Source organism: Pteropus medius, unplaced genomic scaffold, assembly GCF_902729225.1.
Source record: "Pteropus medius unplaced genomic scaffold, Ma_sr-lr_union100, whole genome shotgun sequence".
NCBI classification, from domain to species: domain Eukaryota; kingdom Metazoa; phylum Chordata; class Mammalia; order Chiroptera; family Pteropodidae; genus Pteropus; species Pteropus medius.
This window is the reverse complement of record NW_024350927.1, coordinates 2,266,094-2,286,682: the sequence shown is the minus strand read 5'-3', so window position 1 is coordinate 2,286,682 and position 20,589 is coordinate 2,266,094. Positions and strand designations below refer to the sequence as shown.

General features: G+C 41.8%; 1 long non-coding RNA gene across 1 annotated transcript; it reads right to left on the bottom strand.

Annotated features, from left to right (window-relative positions):
• Positions 1 to 3,052: 3,052 nt before the first annotated feature.
• Positions 3,053 to 7,084, bottom strand: LOC120585771 (uncharacterized). The gene is made up of 2 exons (XR_005648505.1): positions 6,741 to 7,084; positions 3,053 to 6,111 (listed from the first exon to the last, which is right to left on the bottom strand). It is a non-coding gene; the product is annotated as an uncharacterized LOC120585771 (long non-coding RNA).
• Between the last annotated feature and the right edge of the window lie 13,505 nt (positions 7,085 to 20,589).

Here is a 20,589-nt window from a genome sequence, read left to right as displayed (position 1 = left end):
ACATAAACAAAAACAAGAGGGCAAATGTGTGGGCTAGCTGGCTTGTAACACAGACAACAGCCAGGCACAGGTGTCCCACTGGCCCCAGTCAGGTGCCTCTGCACCTGGCTGAGCCTACTTCATTCTCCCATCACACCAGGTGAACAGTGGAAACAGTGTTTGGCAACTGTGACCAGGAGTGGAAAATAGGTGATCTGCCATAGAGACAATGCCCAACTCTATGCAGTCTTTTTAGAGACAAAAGTCAGAAGCCCTGATGATCCCAGGGGGCTTGTCCCTCAGATCAGTCACCTCCCAACACAGGAGCTTGTCTCTGGAAGCTGGGGTCTCTCTCCAGCTAAGGTTTCACCGGCTCCGGACCATACCCTCAGGACAGGATAAACAAAATCCCTGGAGGACAGGATGGAGCTGGGTGTGTTCCCTGAGCATTCAGGGGAAATCAGATCCAAGTCTCAAGTCTGGTTCTCTCTGTTGGGTAATTTATCTGCCTCATTATCCCACACAAGCTAGAAGGCATAGTGGTGAACTGCTCTTCAATAATGATCTCCCCGACAAAATAGGACATTAGGACTTCCTCCTGCCTTCCATAAGTTGACAATGTATAATCTCAAGTTCAAAAGAGACAAGTTCCTCCAAATGAGGGTCCTGTAGAGACTAAGAGGGCCCTGGAATGCTTCCATTCTGGGGGCTCCCAGTACAATACCAAACAAAGAAATGCTGAAATGTTTATAAAAATTATAGTACATTTTAAGTGTTTATATTAAATAGATGAACCCTTTTAAGACACACACAAATCACAATGCAATTGTGCTAGTCACAAGATGATAGGAATTATAAAAATATTCATGCGCAATAGGCCACAGGCCATATGGCCTAGAAACGAGACATAAGTTTAAAGTTGTCTCATGGATGTCTTCTTTCAGTCCTGCCTGGGAATATCAGTATGTAACGCTTGGCGCCTACCTGTGTCTGATCACTCTCTGTCACATCACATACCTAGTTTGTTTTCCTTTCCACACTTTATCAGAAATCATCTGATTTGTTTTCTCATTTGCCAAATGTCCCCTTTAGTATACAAGAGCCATGAGATGGGAATCTTCTCCGTCCACTTCACCATAAATTGGGTTAAATAAATGGATATATGATATCTTCATTTATGTAAGTCGAAGTGTGGTGCGCGCACGCGCGCGCGCGCACATACACACACACACACACACACACACAATGGGATTGTGTGCTAAGAGAAACTGATTTCATAGGGTATGATGGTCCCCAGGGCAGACTAGCAGATCTTCAGGGTTCCCCTAACCCTGGCACCCTACAAATTCAGGGATGTGATACTTGAGCTAGATTTTGAGAGATGAGTGTGGTGGGGATTTGTGGGGAGAGAAAAGGCATTTTCCATCTCCATCTGCTCGTCTCGTCAAAGGACAACATGAGAAAGAAAAGGCTGTTCAAGAGACTATTGCTAAGTAAAAAGGCAAGGTTCAGAGGAGTTTATCTCAAAGGATCATGTTATTGCAAAAGTCAGTAATGATGTTACTGATACAGGAAAGGTTGAGGAATCCACACCTAATTTTTGATGGTGTTGATGCTGCAGGATAGAGCAGGGTGGGGGTGGCGGGTGGGGGGTGGATTTTACTTCTTATGCTTTGGATTTATATAGTGCTTAATTTTATATATTATGTATTATATTTGTAATTAGTAAAGAAAGATAAAAAATAACCTTGTTAAATTAAACTGTTTTACAATGGATTATACACTTTCCTTTTTCCTTTCTTCCTAGAAAGTTCGGTTTTGTTTTTGCATGAGTCAAGGTGATGGATTGTAGGAATGCTCCCAGGAGCATCTGAAACATGCGGGCTTCTTTTGCCTTCAAGCAGAATACCTCTAGACTACAAAAACCGTGAGTTGATTTTAAGATGTGCAAAAGAATATATGTAACGCATTTAAGTTAGGAAGCATAATAAACTGTGAACTTGGTGCTCAGTTTAGGAACCAGAACATTACTGATAACATGTCTTTTTCTGTCCCCTCCTGAGTCCCCACCAGAGGAAACCACTACCCCAAATTTTGTGATTAACAGTCCTTTCTTTTTGTCATTCTCTTTTAAAAAGTAATTTTAATGATAAATATATACATCCTTAACTGATATATTTGTGAACACTCATAAAGCTGTATACCTATATTTTGTGTACTTTCCTGTACATACATCTGTATGTATGAACATCAATAAAAAGTTAGCAACAACAAAAGCACAGGTGCTCAGGGAGTCCCACCCTAAGACCAAGTTAAGGCTCCGCTTTTAGAAGACCCTGCTCTGTAGCAAGTCCACGAAGCCAAAGGGATGTGCCCACCCAAAGGCCACAGCCCCACTTCTCCACCTTGTTCCTGGAACCCAGGACTCTGGTATTATGGCCCAAATGCTCTGGGTCAACCTCCAGAGCCTGTGCAGGCCTCTTCCAGGTTCCATTCTTCTGAGAATGGACTGTCTTGCTGGTGTGTGCACTTCTAGGCCAAGGGCTCTTTTGGTAGGAAGTGCGACTGGTGCCTGGATGTAGAGGGAAGTCCACAGACATGTGCATGAGGCTCTTAAAGTGTAGAATGGCATTAAAGGTAGGAACAAAGGGGAAAGCCTGCGGGCCAAAGACCAGCTCTCCTGGAACTGCCACCACCTCTAGTTGGGAACTCCAAAGGGATGAAGAATTTTGCATTTGAACCAGACCTTCCAACTTGTTATAAAGGTGTATTTGACAAGATAGGAAGAGAGAAAAACATTTTATTTAATAGTTTAACTTGATTTGTAGCTTTTAAATATTTAGGCCTGGGTATGGGAATCTCCACTGGTACTTTTGTTCCCGGCCCTGCAAACATTAGTTAGCAGTGAGACTGTGGCCAGGGCCCACTCCCAGAGTGGGTGGGGCTCTAGGGCTTTTCAAAAACCCCTCAGGTGAGTCTCCTGTGCACCCAGAGTTGAGAATTTCTGTTTTAAGGTATCTTTTGATTTGTTTTGATGGAGCTAATATTTCGGTTCTTCCCTTTATAGTCTGCCTTTTTTTTTTTAATCTTAAGAAACCCTTCTATGCCCTGAGCTCATAACAATCATCTCTTGTATTTTTCCGAAAATGTTGTTTTCATATTTAATACCTGGGTTGATTTTTCTCATGTGCAGTGAGATGAGGTCTATTGCATTTCTTTCCAGATGGGTTATGGATTATCCCAGTAACATCTCTCACCAGGTTAAACTTTGCCCCAGGTTAGTGATGCCATGTGTATCATACCTCGAGTTTCTATCAGTGTGGATCTGCTCTGGGGCTCTTTTTCCTGTTCTATTAGTGAGGCTTATCTTTCTGTAATTAATATTTATCTTTCACGTATTACATTTTATTTTCCCATTAAAAAAGAGAAAGAAACCCTACTCTCACGAAAAACTCTGAAACTCATTCACCCAGATTTGTGATTACTAATGGTGTTAAAATGCTATCGCTCCCAAGGTGTTTTTATTTTCTTTTTAAATTTAACCCGGACCACACTTAAAGCAAAAGGAGAGAAGCTCCAGCGACATTTCAGCTGAGCTAGCCATTGAGTTGAGTGGTGTGGAGGAGGAGGCCAGCATCATCGTGGTGGAGCCCTGAAATCATGCCACCCAGGAAGCGACACCTGTTGGACACACAGGCCAGTCCTAGCACACAGGTAAACATTTCACAGCACTGGGATAGAGGGGATTTGAGGAATCTATTTACCTCTCTAATGAACAGAGAGGGAGACTGAAGAGGAGACTAAAGAAGTACTTGGTTGGCCCCTCCCCTTTTTTTGGGATTCTTGGCATCTGAGGAACTCTGGGTCCATACCTAGTTGCTGAGCCTGATTCTTTCTCTAGGGACACAGTCAGCCTTTGTACAACAGAGTGAACTCTAGTGAGAGTGGTGGGCTTTTTTTAGATGAATGGCTGGCTACCTTATGGAAAACAGACAGAGCACTAGACTTTTTGTACCCTGAAGACCTGAGTTTGAGCACTGGCTCTGCCACCCTTAGGCTTTAATCTCAGTGTCTTCCTTTACAAACTTAGGATAATGCTGCCAGAAAGTTCTAAGGAGCTGAAGTATTGGAAGGGGCTTTGTAGGCTGCAGAGCCCCTGCCAAATATTTGCTCTTTGGATAAGGCGTAGGGCCAACCTTCTATGTGAATATCATCCCAAATGATTACTCTCCCTAGTCTTTCCTAAGGGAGAAAAAGAGAGACATTTGAGTTGAAGTTTTGTAATTCACTTACTATAATTAACACTGGGCAAGAGCTGAATCACAACACATGAATTACAGCCTGGACATAGCTCGATGGAAATGTTCTTCAACATTTTTAGCCAAAAAGTTGTTTATTCCTTAGTGTTCTTTCTCTTCTGCATCCCACCCTCAGTCAAGGACTGACTCAGTCTTGACGTACAAGTAGCGTGATTTTGACAACCTTGTATTTAGCATCTTTTTTATATTCCTACAGGAAGCCAGATTTCTTTCAGTAAGGAGAGCCCCCGAACTGGAGGTCTTCAAGAGACCAAACCAGAAGTTGCCAGAGATATTGTAAATGGGGTTCAGGCAGTAGATGAGAGGTTAGACTGGACGCACACTAAGATCCCTTCTGACTGTGAAGTTCCACATGGAAGAGTTCCTGCCTTCTAGAAGTGTACAATCTACTCAGGGAAATAAGATATGAACGAAGGGAATATTTGTAGGAAAAAAGGCCAAAATGAGTGACAATGAAGAAAATACTGTAAGACCTCAGAGACTAGTGGGGGCTGGAGAGGGATGTCTTCTTGGAAGTGACTCTTGAAGGTGGGGCTGGAGGAATGAGCAGGATTGGGAAAAGGGAAAGAGATGAGGGAATGGACAATATCAGCCAAGGTAGGAATTCAGTTCAACAGCTGTTGACTGAGTGCACCTCTGGGGCAGATACAAACATCAGAATTTTGATCCTGACGATATTCTGAAATACCATCTTGGTGTCAGTCACGTAACTTTCTCTACAAGCTGAAAGTGTTGGTGCTGCGGGCAATGGAGTTCCTTGTTCCAGGGCAGGGATCCGCTGAAGGTGGAAACCTGACCTGAGGACGGCCCATCAGCATTGTGATGAGTGGGCTTCTGGACTCTGTCCTCCTTTTGCTCTTCCAGCCCTTTCAACCCTTTTTAAATCAATTGCCTACATAAAATCTACTTCTATTTAAGTTACTTAGACTATTTTCTATTTTTCCTAACTGTTCGAATATAACATCCAACAAATGAATAATTTAAAATAAGTGGTCACAGGGCACCAGAAGAGGCTCTGGCCCTATGTAAGGCACAAACACTCATTGGGTAGCACTGAGATCAGTCTGGCTGGAGTAGGGAGGTAGCTAGGCTGAGAGGGAGAAGGCTAGGGAGATGCATTCTACTGGGTGCCCATTGCCAGACATTCTTCTAGGCACAGAGGTTACATTCCAATGGGAGATGTAGACACAAACAAGTGAACAAGAGATTGCAGGTAGACATAAGTACAAAGAAGAAAAATAAAGCAAGGGAAAGATATAGGGTAATGGGGGAGGAGTGTTCTCGATGGTGACAGAAAGCCTAAGGAAGTGCTATTTGAGATCTGATCGATGTCAAAGACCTGTACATGTGCAGATCTTGACACAAAGCTTTATAGGCACAGCAAATAGCAAAGATAAAGTCCTGAGGTGGGAATAAGCATTGCAAGGTCTGGTAACTGTTTTTCAAATGGGTGAGGTATGTGGATTTAACCCATGGAGGCACTCCCTTGGAGCTGACTATGGGACAGGTATGGCTTAATAAGCCAGCCTACATGACCTGAGACAACTAGAGTTGGAAGGCTTGGATCAGCTGTCACTCAAGGAAGGGTGGGTTCTTGGTCTGTAACTGCCAATCAGGGCAGAAGAAGCAGCAACACTGCAGTTGAAGTTGCTGTTTGCTAGTCAGTGGGAGGCTAGAGGCAGCCAATGCAACAAGTTAAATGCTATTTACGTTCTGGACACTGTTGGGACATTGTAGAGGTCACACATATTCTCACACATCTTCTGAGTTCTATGAGGTACGTAGGATAGCTCTTATATTGTAGATGAGGAAGCTAGAAAAAAATGATTTACCTGTTATATAGTAAGCTACAGGCCAAGTTGAGACCCGCTTTTCCTGATCCCCAGTCGAGTGCTCTCATTTCTTAAAGAAGACAGTCACGTGAACCCCAAGATGTTAGGGCCAGAACTCTAAATAGCTGATGAGTCAGGGAAAGCTTGCTTCTGCCTTATCTCACCCCAACTTTATGTATTTAGTGATATCTCTACGCTCTACCTTCCATTTCCAGACACACACAACTTTTGGGGCCTCTATTCCTCTCAAAATCCATGCTCAACTTTATATCGCATCCTCATTAATATTAAATGATGATAAAATTAAATATATTGTTTCAAATGCAAGAATATTGCATTTGAATGTGGGACAAATCTTAAATCAATGAAACAAGTAATCTTATGGAGCAGCACTGTCCAATAGAAATATAATGTGAGCTATATATGCAATTTAAAATTTTCTAGTAGCCACATATTAAAAATAAAAAAGGACAGATTAAATTAATTTGAATATATTTAATTCAATAGATCAAAATATTGTTTAAAACAGATAACCAACATAAAACATTAATGAGATAGTTTAAGTTCTTTTTTTGGTACTAAGTTGTTCAAAATCTGGTATGCATTTTACCTTATAGTGCGTATCCATTTGGATTAGCCATGTTTCAAGTACTTGACACCACCTGTGGCTTAGACAGTCTTGTACAGTCCAGCTCCAGAAGTAGAACTGCTAGTATTTGAGGCTGACCAGTATGAAGTTGGCAGATACCAGTATGAAGGGGGCAAGATGTCTTCTAATGTGTCTCTTATCACACTAGATAAGCATGTACTGGGTCATCCTCCAAGGAAAAGAAATGAAAAGGAACTACAGTTAAGACAACTTTAAAAATTGTAGAAGGGCTCTCTGAGGTTCTCTAGCCCAGAAGTCAGCAAACTTCAGCCCTAGGTCATATCTGGCTCACTGCCTTTTTTTTTTTTTTTTTTTATGGGAGCTAAAAATGGTTTTCACATTTTTAAATGGTTAAAGTGATAGAAAAAATAAATAAATAAAAAATAAAAATAAATTTAAAAAAATGATAGAAGAATAATGCTTCGTGACATGTAACATATGAAATTCAAAATTCAGTGTCCATAATAAAATGTGCCTCTGCACTCACTCATTCACATTTTGTCTGTGGCTGCCTTTGAGCTACAACAGCAGAGTTGAGTAGTTGCCACAAAGATGATATGGCCCACCACGGCCAAAATAGTATTATCTGGCTTTTTATAGAAAACGTTGGCTGAACCCCGGACTAGACCAGTAGTTCCCATTCTATTGGTGGGGATTGAAGCACAGAGAGAAGGCCTGAGAGCACACAGTCAGCCAGTGGCTGAAATGGGAATTCTGTCGTTCCCTATTAGTGCTCTTTTTGCTAAACTATCACATCAAAACAGACAAAAGTTTCACAGTTTATTATGACAATGAGCACTCGGTCCTTCAACATGCCTTAACCCCGCTCATTCTCACACACGGGCTGATTTTAGTGGGGGAGCTACATCTGCAACCTCGAGAGGGCAGCACTGGCTAAGTTGACTCCACAGTGCAACCTCTTACTCGAAAGAGAACCAAAAGAGTCAATGCTTTCAGTCTGTCTTAGAAAAAGGAAAAAGAAAAACATTGGCCAAAAAAGAGCTCGAATTGCTTTTGATGATATGTATACATACTATTGCAAATGTAAGACACTTTCAATTTTTATTTTTTTTGGACAAATTGCCAAAGGTGAATTCAAGCCCCCAAAATCCCCACATCTAGCTAGAATAAAGGTTCAAAAGCCAAATCATCAGCAAAAGAAAGGTTATCATTTCAGAGAGAAACACCCTGAGTATTGGGGGGACATGGAGAGGAAATTAGTTCTCCTAGAGCCCCAGAGACAGTCTTAAGTAGGCAACTGGAGCTGTGCTCATGACCCAGATTTGTCCTCGTTTGCTGTGGGCTAAAGAAGGGGTTCCATCTCTTCATTTGGGGATGTCTAGTCATAAAATGGGGCTAGTGGGGCTTGTAGCCTAGTATCAATGAGGTATTTATGTAGTATAATTAATGTTTTCCATGGGCTTTGAGAGCCTTCAGATTAAAAGGTGCCCTGTGCAAGATCCAAGATGGACTGGTGTTACTGTGAGAGCAGATATAGTTTGTGGGTGTCACCACTGTTGTTGTTTACTGAGGCAGTGAAGTAGGTTAAGACCAGGTGGCACAATCCTTTGATGTGACCTAGAACTGGGCCACAGGAAACCTGTGTAGGCAGACTATCACATCAGATGGTGTAGAGAAATTTTACTGAGAATGCATAAATCCCTAGAGGCAGAATGACACATAATCACACCTAGAAGAAATCTGGTGGGGCTAATTAGAAAAACACATATGGCACTTCTGGCTTTACAGGGAAGGGGACTGAATTGCATTACTCAGCAAATATCTTTCCTCGGCTTGAGCTTGACTTTCAGGATTTTCTGAGAACAGAGTGTTTTTCCTAAGTCATCCTAAAAGGCCTCGTGCTGGATAACAGCAGGAACTAGGCTGGTCGCCTAATTAGGCATCCCTGTACTGCAACACTTAAAAACACTTAAGGGAATCCCAATGAGTTCCTAATGCCTAATTCCTAAATTTAATCCGAAATTGTTCCACCGAACCCTTTTGTATGACCTTGGCTAATTACGTAATATAATTGCCAGTGATAATGATGAAAAATTGAAAATGACGACATGGTAGTCGATTCACTTCTCCTTGCAGGAACCCCGTCAGGACCACAGGGCCTCTCCCAGGAATAAAACCTCAGCACGTTGGAAATTGCTTTCAAACTCAAGCAATTAACTATCTTTCTTACTTTAGTCCCTGGAATGCTAAGAAAATGGAAATGCACTGAATGGCATTTTTTTTTCCTTATTTATTTTTTTTCAGCCAGAACTTTGGTCTAGGTTAGTCATATAATATGTAGAAAGACCATGAAGATTTATCATGAAAACAGCGTAATTGAGATACGTTAAAAAATCCTTGGCAGAAACATCAATAAATTTAAAACTTTATTCTGTTACTTAGAAAAGTAAATCCACAAAACTGTATCTGCTTTGAAAAATATAATCTACCAAAAAGCAAAACAAAGAAAGGAAGAAAGGAGAAGCAATATAACACTCATGCCTCCAGTATTGTAAATGTAACTTGGAATTTAATTTATGACATCAACATAAAGCTAATTGACTTAGTTTTATTTTCAGGCTTTTGTATACTTTTGTCAGTTATGTAACTACATGGTTTATTGGGTCAGATCCAATTTTATGTATATTCCTCTAAGAAAAAAGTCCAACTAATAATGACTTTCTATATTTATATTATATTGATCATTTAAGGAGTCTAAAAAATTCAGTGGATTTTATCCTAACTCTCCCTAACATAAACACCTGAAGTTTGAATAACATTTCTCTGATTATAAAGCATGTTTATATCCATTCTCATTTCATAGATCTGTGGGGGTAGATATGACATATGTGGTAGTTATTTAATAAATTAATTTCTAAAATTATTCAATGAATATTTATTGAACAACTGTTTGCCAGGCATTATTTTAGATAATGACCATTTGGTGGGAAATAAAACATACAAAGATCCTGCCAGAAATGACTTGCCCAAAAATACAGAAAGTAAATCCAAGACATTTTGACTGGTGTACTGTATGTTATTCTCATCTTCAGTTGGAAAACTAAAGCATAGATAACTTACTTGTTTTGACTGCCTCTTAGTATATTAGTGGCATTTCTTCTACAGACTTGCTCGACCACATCTGTTCACCAGCTTTTGGCACCCATCATTCTGGGTTCTGGTCTTTCACTAGAACTATTTTATACTCCTATAAAGCCAATTCTTTCATGTATCCAGCTCCGTCTCTTGTTTCTAAGGACATGGACCCATTCCACTCTCTCCCACCCACATCAATTCTCTACTGTATCAGCAGTGTTGTGAAAAAGTATTGTAATTTCTTCCACGTTAATATCAAACTTCTCTTGATCCCATTTGCCTCAGCCACTGGCCCCTTATCAGCTACCATTCATTCCATTTTTCTGCTCTCCTGTCGCAGCAGACTCCTCTCATTCTCTAATTTAATTTAAAAGTCAATTAAATATTTATTGAACAGGACGTGGTTCCACAGTGTAGTGGTTAGCATGTCTGCTTTACATGCAGAAGGTCCTGGGTTCGCGCCCCAGTGGAGCCACGGTCCATGGTCTACGGCCATGCCACCCTGAACAAGCCCAATGTCTGATCTCGGAAACTAAGCAGGGTCGGGCCTGGTTAGTACTGGATAGGAGACCACCTATAGAACAAATGCAGAATAAATGAAGTAGGGATGTTTCACATAAAGATAAGTAAGTTCAACTATTCAGAGGACTTATCACCAAAAACAAACAAAAAAACCAACAAAACTGGTTTTACATTTCTCAGAAGAAGAACTATAACCGATGGTTAGAAAATTCCAACATATTTGTACAAATAGTTTCAATTTCTCCAGTGTAATGGATGCTACATTTTCACAAAGTAAGAAAGGAGATATAAACTTTAAAGATACAGTATTTTTGGACCTCTCTAGGGAGCAGTTGTCATCGGAAATATATCTCAACTAACGAGCTTGTTAAGGAAATGGTCTTTTGTTCCTCTGCTATATTTAAGTTCTACGTCAGTGATTCTCAGGAGTTGTGAGAAAAGTCAGAATTTCCTGGAATTTTGATATTCCATTCTAGGGAGACAGTATTCCTCAACCCTCAAATGAATCACTACCAGTAAGAACCAGAGTAACTGATGGAAGTATAGTGAGTGCTGGGACAGGGAAAAACAGTTGAGGACTAGTCTGTATAAACTGGAGAGAGCGATATTTCATGAGTAATTAAGATATATATACTTAACCACATAACGTGCTAGGCTTCATCCAAATTGATGAATATTTTAAAATAAAGATTCAACAACTATTCAGCGTAAATGTGTCAGGATAAAATATACATAACACTTTACATCTATATTTTATCACATGCTTCAATAAGGAATAAGGTAATACAATTGAAGATAAAAATTTTAACTTCTATATTTATCAGTATAGAGAATTCAGAAGATAAGAGCTTGAACCCAGGATGATAAATACTTTTTCATAAAAAAGCACATAGCCAAGCAGGTTAACGGTTGTTCACTGATGACTGGTGGAACTAGAGCGAGCTGATGGTAAGGGATAACAAAGACCTGTTAAAAGGAAACATCCGGGCACTTAACTCTTTGGGCATTACCATTCTTGTGATGGAGTCAGTTTGCCATCATTGTTCCAGTATTTTTATAGGAAGTCCAACAAAAGCTGCAAAGTCCTCAGGGATTGAGGTATACACTTGAGAAACCAGGGCACAGTCTGCTTTGTTGCATCTCTAAGCCCTGCATGACTAGGTGAATCACCTCAGACCACTGGTGAACACTAATAGTTATATAAATTCCAGGAAAATCTGTGTGTTAGATTCCTTGTCCTACTGACCAAATTCTTCCGAGTACTGACTAAATTCCAAGTTCAGAATTTGCAGATTTTATAGGAGGCAGTATTCTTTTACAAAGAATTATGTATTATTCATGTCCTTACGGAACAGATAAAAGGCTAGCAGCAGACTGTATCTTGAGGGTGAAACAATTCTTCCAGAAGTCTAAAGGTTTGAGTTCCTGTTTCTGGTACTGATCTAGGAACTTTCTGTCTGAAATTGAAGGTACTTTCTACCATCACAGTCCCTAGTATCTGCTCCTACAACTCCACTGTAGTACTTTTCCAAAGACTAATTTTTTCCAACCCAATCCAAACTTTTGCCCTCACCACTCCACCGAAAGCGCTTGTCAAAATTACCAAAGACCTCCATGTTGCTCCAACAGTCAATTCTCAGGCCTCATCTTAACCCTCAGCTGCATTCCACAGTCACTCCCTTCTCCTTCAGTTTCTTCACCTGACTTCCGAGAGGCTACTCATCTTGGTTTCCCTACCTAACTGGTTTGCTCTCAGTTGCTTTGCAAGTTCCTGCCTTCCAAGACCTTTTAAGTGTGAAATGCCCCAGGACTTTCCTGGTTCTTTCCTTCTATATCCACACTTACTCCCTTGGAGATCTCATTCAGTTTCAGACTTCAAATGCCATGTATATGCTGACCCCCCAACACACAATTTATATATAATACATAATATATAAAATGACATAATACATAAAAATACATATCTGAAGAACTTCCTCTTGAACATGACTCATATCCAACAGCCTTCCTAATGTCTCTATTTGAATATGTAATAAGGATCTCAAACTGAACATGTCCAAAATGAACTCTTGAGGTGCCCCTGGAAAATATCTACAGTTCCGTTTCAGTTGATTATAACTCGACCTTCTCGTTGGCCATGTCAAAAACCTCAGGCTCATCCTTGACTCCTCTTTTTATTAACTCTGTGTTCAGTCTGTCTTTTTGGATTTACCTTCAAAATATCTGAGATCCCTTAATCATTGAAGCCACTCTTACTTTTCATTTGGATTACTGAAATAGCCTCCCTCACTGGGCTCCTGCTTCTACTCTCGGTCTCTTACTCTAAATACCTCTAAAAACCTAAGTCACATCATGTAACATCTCCATGCCAACTAAAAGCCCATGTTCTCCCGCTATGGCCTGCCAGTTTCTACAGCTCTCCTCCCACTCCCCGCACCTCTTTGGCGTCCAGCATCTCCTGCACTCTCCCTTGCTCCTTCTGGTTCAACCACACTGGTTTCCTTGCTAGTTTTCCTATGTGCCAGTCATGCTCTTAACTGAAGACTTTGCACTCACTGTTCTCTCTCCTTGGCACCTCGTCTCTACATATCCATAGTTTGCCCTTTAACGCCTTCAAGTCCTCAAATATCTTCTTAATAAGGCTTACCCCGACTGCCCCATTTAAAATCGCAATACATGCTTCATCTCTCCTTTCTATATTTTCACCACAGCATTTACTGCTCCTGTTATTTTTCCTTTTTTTATTCTCCTCACCCTCTCACTGCGACCCCTGGCCTCTTCCCTCCGCACCACCCCCTGCTCGATAAGCTCCGTAACAAGGATGTTTTAATCAGCAATGTATCCTAAGTACTTGGAATAAGATCTGGCAGAAGGTTGATGCTCAAAAATTATTTGTCAAACAAATAAAGATCTTGACTTTTAGAAGTCTTTTTGATGTATTGTCTAACTAGGCCATTTAAACCAGGATGTCAAAGCCTACAGGTTTCACATAATCTGCACAATTGTCAGGATAAAATTTTGTTTTAGGTTAGACCATTTGTACTCTGGCAGGATAACTGTTGGGGGTTGTTCCAGGAGTAATTTTTATTTTTATAGACATGTTTCTATTTTTCTAAGAAACATACTGTTGGCTGCAAGGATTTGTTCTTTGAACTCCAATACTTCTGAAGTGCTAAACTTGTGAGTTTTGCCTCAAAGGGGAAAACACTATTACAACATGTGGGAGTGCTTAACTGCTGCCAAAAATATTTTGAAAGACTTCCCATATTACTAAAGTCTCTAAAGGAGCACATTTATCTTTACCAGGAGGTTATTATTAATGTTAAATTCTCTCCTAGTCCAGAGTTTGGCATGAAAAACTGTACTTTCCTGGAACAATGAAGAGATATTTAGTATTTCTATGTTGTTTGGAAAAGTTGCATACAAGCCTCATCAAACACCAAAAATCAAACAAACAAAATCAAAGGCATGATGAAAGGGGCCTAGCACAAACCACTTCTATTCTACACTGGCTGCCTTAAGGATCTTGGGTAGAAAGGTTTTGGTTAACACCTAAATCTCCTTCGGGGAACACAAACTGGTACAATTTAATTCAGAACCTCGGTTTTAGAATAAAAAAACTACGGCAACAATGGATTGGTAATCCTGGAATTCACTAGTTCCGCCTGGCTTGACAAACTGAAGAGACCTAGCACTACATACACAAGAGCATTTTCATTCCTGGGGCAGATCATGAGATTGTGGTATTTCAAAATCTATTTATTTGAACATGGTTCTCTGCAAGTCTAAAGTTCACCTGTTTAAGTGTTTTGGCTTTTTGGCCGAGGAAGCTGAAAAATGTTTTGAGGCCAAAGTTAGGATGGGGGAAGGAGGGCTATTTCTTAACTTCTGTTTGGTGTGCTTTTTGTGTTAAATGTAATAGTAAAACGTGCAAAACAAGTCTGCATTTTATAAATAAAAACACACTCTAGGAATTAGAATTGTTTAAACAAATCCATCTACATCTGTACAAAGATGGGTTGTGCCTTCATTCTCTGATTTCAACTGCTTGTCTGATTAGGGGCCTATTTTGTCTTTGTTAGTAGCATATATCCTAATTTCCCAATAAAACTAATAGTTTCATATTACTTATTTTGATTGTACAGGCAAAAAGTAACAGCATTTAAAAACAACACATATCACAAGCTCTCAACACCAAAAGGACGTACAGTACTGTGCTTTACAGATTCTTGAGAATATAAAAAAATACACTACAAAGGGCTTTTAGCCAAACTGGAACTAAAACAAAATTTGGACTATTAACAGCCACTCCTCAGGTGTTTCTTTCTTTTAGAAGCCATCAAACCCTGATCTGTGCCCTCAACGACAAATATAGTTTTTACATTTTCATCCTATCGTTATGAGCCTAATCCCCCTATAACTGAAACACGTAACAAAACCCCTATAATTATTCAGAGTAAAAACAGAAAACACAAAAACCTTACTGTAGCTGTGTCACCAAAAGCCTTGGACCAGAAAAGGCTGGCTCGGTTATGAACTCATGCTGCTGTTAAGAAAAATCAAAAGAAAAAAAAAAAACACTTTGCAGAAAAAGCAAGGCTGGATAACAAATTTAGCAGCATTACTCTTGAATTTCCTGGCTTTGTTGATGCGAGCGGCAAAGTTAACATTAAAATGCCGAGATTCACATTTAAACATTTCCCTTGAAATCAGAAAAACAATAGCTCTTTCAGGATTTGAAATGACTTTGGAAGGCACGTAAGCGATTTTATTGAGTCAATTTGTTATTTCCATACTCATAAGGGACTTAAAAAAGAGGTTAAATGGAAGTCATTCCGAACAGACAGAAATAAGATATTCTAAACTATTGTTCCAGTTTACGGCTCAGATATAATGGGCTATAAAACCCTCATCTGAAAATAGTGGCGCAGTGCGTGCTTCACAGCCAGCCAATGAAAAGCAACGTCCCGGTTCTCCAACGGCTGACAGCCGTCCAAAGGCACCGCCTTTTTTTTTTGAGGCCGACCTTTCGGTTACACCGGTGTTTTAGCACCTTTGTTGGTTCTCCCACTGGCGACGCTGCGCAGTATCACTTCTCTGTGCAGAGCGCCATTGTGGTTCAAAGCAGGGCACGCAAACGGGTCTGCTACTCTCACCGGCACCAGGCTCCAGGAAGCGCCTTCCTTCTCAGGGTGGAATTCCAGCTTCCCACGGTTGAGTGCTGAGCACTGCCTCATAAAATGTATTCCTTTCACACAGCAACGGTGGGGCGGAGAATCCCACTCTGGAAAGGCTTAAAGGGCGGAAAAGATTGTGCGCCCTGCGCACGCCTCTCGGCGGCTTTTCGGGGGTTCACACGGCCCGCGCACCCGGCGAGCCTCCGGGGCGGTTGGCGGTAGAGCCTGAGCCCCGAGCCGCGAGCCCGGAGGCGAAGAACAAAGAGGACGCGCTGGCTCGAGCTTCTGCGGGGGTAGCCCCGGCGCTGTCGCCAGCCCCGCCCCGCGCGAGCGGGGCGCGTCCCTCCCCCACCGCCCTGCCCCCCTCGGCCGCGCGAAATGGCGGCCGCGCCACAAAATGGCAGCCGGGCCAGGTCGCGAGCGGGCGCTGACCGAGACACAAAGGGCGCCGCGAACCCCTTCCCCCACCACAGCCGTGCCAGACACAGCTTCCCTTTGATAGCTGTCGGGACCGGCCCTTCCCCATGGCCATATTCCGGCATTCCCACACCGCCCGTAGGCTGCCCCTCCAGTCCACAATCAACGGGGCCTTTGTGCGGGTGCTGCCTTTGCTCTTCCAAATCCCCTCTCCAGGAAGCGCTTACGTAAAGGGGTAAAACTGGACAAGAACTGAGCGTGGGACACCTGCCAGACTACCTCTGCCCGTCCAGAATGTCCCTTGAGTGCGGGAGAACCCTAAGGATCCCCACACTTCCAGCTTTAGCTCCAGGTCACCAAAAACAAGGCAGGAAAGTTGGGATCAAAGAACTCCTAGGTTAAGGGGGAAAATAAGGGCGTTAAAGAGCTCCTGGACCAGTACTTTGGCCGCCACGTGGAATCCAAACGCGCCCTGACCCCGCACTCGAGAGCGACGAGCCGAGGTGGCCCACAAGCGCGCAGTCAGCTCCAGAGGGCGGATGCCGGCTTTCACTCCACCACGCAAACATCCAGTGAACGTTTAGGGCTCTCATCGTTCTCCCCTGCCCTCTCCCTTCTCCCTGTGCGGAGGGGCCTCCGGGGATGGGCACAGGCAGAGGAAGGAGCGGCTGCTTTTCCCTCTGGCGCGAGGGTCTCGCTGGGCTTGGGCATTGCTTTGGCGGTAGCGGTGTGCTTTGCATTTTTCGCTTTCTTTCTCTCAAACGGTCGCTTCCCTGCTCTCCCCATCCCCCAGCTTCCCTTGGGCTGCGTCTTTCCAGAAACTTCTCAGATAAAGTCAGCAAAAAGCCTCAGGATCCGCCGCCGCCGCCTCCCTCCCAGAACATGCGCAAGGGACTGAGCGGCAAGCTCGGTGCGCGCGCTCGCGTGTGTGTGTGCGCGCGCGCGCGCGCCACTGTGCAAGTGGTATGTGCGTGCGTGCGCGCGCGCTGTGATGGGCGGGGCGATTCTCACAATGAAGGGAACAGGCTTTTCTCCCCTCCCCCAACGTCCCAGCGTTGCGCAAGCGCGTTGGGGCAACTCCCCTGGCCTTTGAGAAGCGGGGGCAGGCCCTAAGCGCTCGAGTCGTTACTCCGCGCGTCTGCGCACTGGGTCTCCTTCACCTCGCCGTCTTTTCCACGCTGCTTGCGGTAGTGTCTGATAGGAAGTGTGTCTCAGCGTCTTGGTTGTACCCTGCTCACTGGTTCTTCAACTCCCACTTGCGGAAACTATAGCATCTTGAATGGTTAATTCTATACCGCGGGTTTCCTGAAGATTAGCCTTGCCTTTGTACCTAAGAGCTGAGGTTGGACCGTGTTTCGTTGGCTCCCTTCACTCTTGCTTGCGCCATGTTTGGAATGGCTCTTGACGATTCGGTGTCTGGGGTGTGGAGGAGCCTTCTTCAAATTGGGGAAACAGCGCCGGCCGAAGGACCGCGTGGTGGCCGGACTGGCTTCCTTGAGACACTGCCCGCAGTTCTTGCTCCTTAAGCCAAAATAAAGGTGTCATTTATTTGGAACGCTGCCCACGGTTCTGCTCGGGCTGGCAGGGCTGGCCGCTAGGTTTGTCCTCGGTGTGTGGATTTGGACAAAGAAAGGGCCTTGGCGGACAGCTCTGTCTTCCTTTGCACAATTGAGCTTGAAGATTGGTAACCATAGCAACCCTATTTACTCTTTCTTAAGGTGCCTCCGCCTCCCCCTCTTTCCTCTTAGTGTGGCAGACATTATTGCCAAGGTTGTGGGTTCTTATTGAAACCCCCATCCAAAGCCCTTTATCTTGCCATGTAATCCACTTCCATCCAACCCCGTTTTTGAAATTCAGCAGGTTTCAGTTCCCTTGACAGGGCACGAGGGCTGGTCATTTTCACCAATGAGTTGTTTCCTTGCCCCCTTCCTTTTGAAGTACCTTCGTTCCCCTGGAGCGATTGCCTTCCTATATTCTTTAGCGTGTAATGTACCTATAGATCTTAAAGATGTAAAGTTCAAAAGAGGGAGCTCGTTTGCGAAGAAAGCACATTGGGAGCTCCTAAAATTGATGTGGCAGTTGCAACTTGGGATGTGATGGTCGTGAGCTGCATTTTAGCTCCGAAGTTGTTTGGCCGCTCTTTGCCCGCAGGTGCGAAACCACGATTGACCGCGCGGAGTCCGAGGTCGGCCCAGGTCATCGCTCTGGGCGGAGCCACTCAGTGGTAACTAAGGAAGGGAGATCTTTCTTCCTGGTGGGAATTTTGAGTTGGTGCTAGATTCAACAGGAACTCTTAAGTACATAAAAAGCTATCTAGAGGCTGCTCAAGTACTAGCAAGCAACAGAATTCTCCCCCTGCCAACAAGGCTATAACTTGAGGCTTGGAAATGACCAGATCAAAAGTCCCTGAATTCTCAGAATTTCTGTTAGAGATTCTGTTTTAACTAATTATGGTTAACGAGAGTTTTTAAAGTCAAAGTTCCTACAGCAAGGAAAACTCTACTAAATAAGGAGAAGAAAATATTGACTATGTTTTATAATTTTGAATTGGCATAAAATCAAAGTTCGTGTGTGCTGTATAATAGACTCTCTGGAAACTGATCTTGAGGGAAACTATAAGTTGAAAACTGTGAAGGATAAAAGTACCCTGGTGTAAAGACATTTTTTTCGGGTGAGTTTTCTTTTGAAGTAAAAGGTTTATGCTTGGGTGTGTGTTTATCTTCTGTTGGGGAAAACACAAACTCCTTTTTTTAGTTCATCTCACCATGCCTCTCCCATCAGCTAACAGTCTAAGTGAAATCTTTAGTTATGACTCTTGCTATTTGTTTTCTTAGAAAAATCATTTTAAGTTAATCTAGCATCTTTAAAGAGTTATTTTGAGGCATTCTCTCTTTTTAGCTTAAGTATTTTCTAAGTAGAAGTGTAAGAGATGGTTCTCAGGATTTTTGTAGTATATGACCTGAAAAAAAATCTATTATCTCTTCTATCGAAATACTGAAATTTAACTGTTTAAGAGCCTTAAAAAAAGTTCCAGTATTTAATTTAGAAATGCATCATGTCCTACTTAGTCTTTAAATAGAATGTGGTTTTAAGCCAAAAGATTTCAAGCGTTTTATTACTGAATATTATATAAGTTAGCAATCATTACTATCCTGAAAATTAATGCCAAATATTGAGGCAATTATGTGATTTAAAGAAGCATTAGTATTAAATAGCAATAATTGAATTAAAATAGAAAGTTTTAAAACATTTCGAATGAGTAAGTAATTTTTTGATTGCATTCTCTACTTCAAGCTAGAGACAGGCCTTTGACAGGAGAGGCATGGGAGCTTAAAACCCTCAATCTGAAATTTCAATACATGTGTAACAAGTTGCTAAACACATTTAGTACTATTGTTTTTGAGATTCCATTGAATGAACTTTGAATAGTCTTCTCTGAATTAGTCAATAGCCTTGATTTATATTATTTATATTCTGGTTACTAATTGATGTTTAAAAGTTCAACTGCCTAGACCTGGGATGTTTTGGCTAATGTGTGTCACTCAAAGTGAAGAGGTTTAGTTTTCTGTATACCTGAAACTGATATCAAATAACATTGAATGCCAACTGTAATTGAAAAATCAAAAAAGGGGAGAAAAGATGAAGGAGAATGAGAGGTTCACATTTCCAAGTATAAAACAAATAAGTCGTGAGGATGTGTACAGGAGCGGTCTCCAAACTTTTCGGCACCAGGGACCAGTGCTCCTATGAGAATCCAAAGCCTGATGATTTGAGGTGGAACTGAGGCGGTGATGCTAGCGCTGGGGAGTGGCTGCAAATACAGAATGAAGTTTCATTCTCTTGCGCTTAACTCGCTTGCCCGCCCTCACCTGCTGCTGTGCAGCCCAGTTCCTAACAGGTCACAGACCAGCTGTGGACTCAGGGGTTGGGAACGCCTGATGTACAGCATAGGACATATAGTCAACAATATTGTGATAACATTGTACCATGTCAGGTGGTTGCTGGACTTACCATGGTGATCACTTCTTTAGGTATATAAATGTTGAATAACTGTGGTGTATACCTGAAACTAATATTGTATGTTAGCTATATTTTAATAAAAACCTTTATCTTTAGGAAAAAGAGGTTAAATGTTTTCTCACATGAGGATAAACTGTAGAGTTTTAAAAAGTTCAATGAGATCTCTGAGTTAACATAGAGAATAACATTATATTCATATGTGATCTGATAACATAAATATGTTGATTTGATGTATCAACATTTCAGAGGAAACTCTGACCAAAGTAACCCAGGTGCTGACTTCCAAAAGTCACTTTATTATAATTTTTTCTAATTATAAAAGCAATACATGTTAACCAAAGAAAAGTTGAAATATCGATGAATAAAAACTTAAAAAAAATTCCGTCTACTGCATAGGTACAACCATAATTAATACCTGCAAGTATTCTTTCAGTCTACTGTTTTTTAATCAGTGCCATAAATAGCAGATTATATTCATAATTTTAAATATTAGGTATGTTAGCATTATTTTCTCATAGAAAAAACTTACTTTTAGCAAATTTCCAGGGAAATGGTAGAAACATCAGAATTGATTTTTA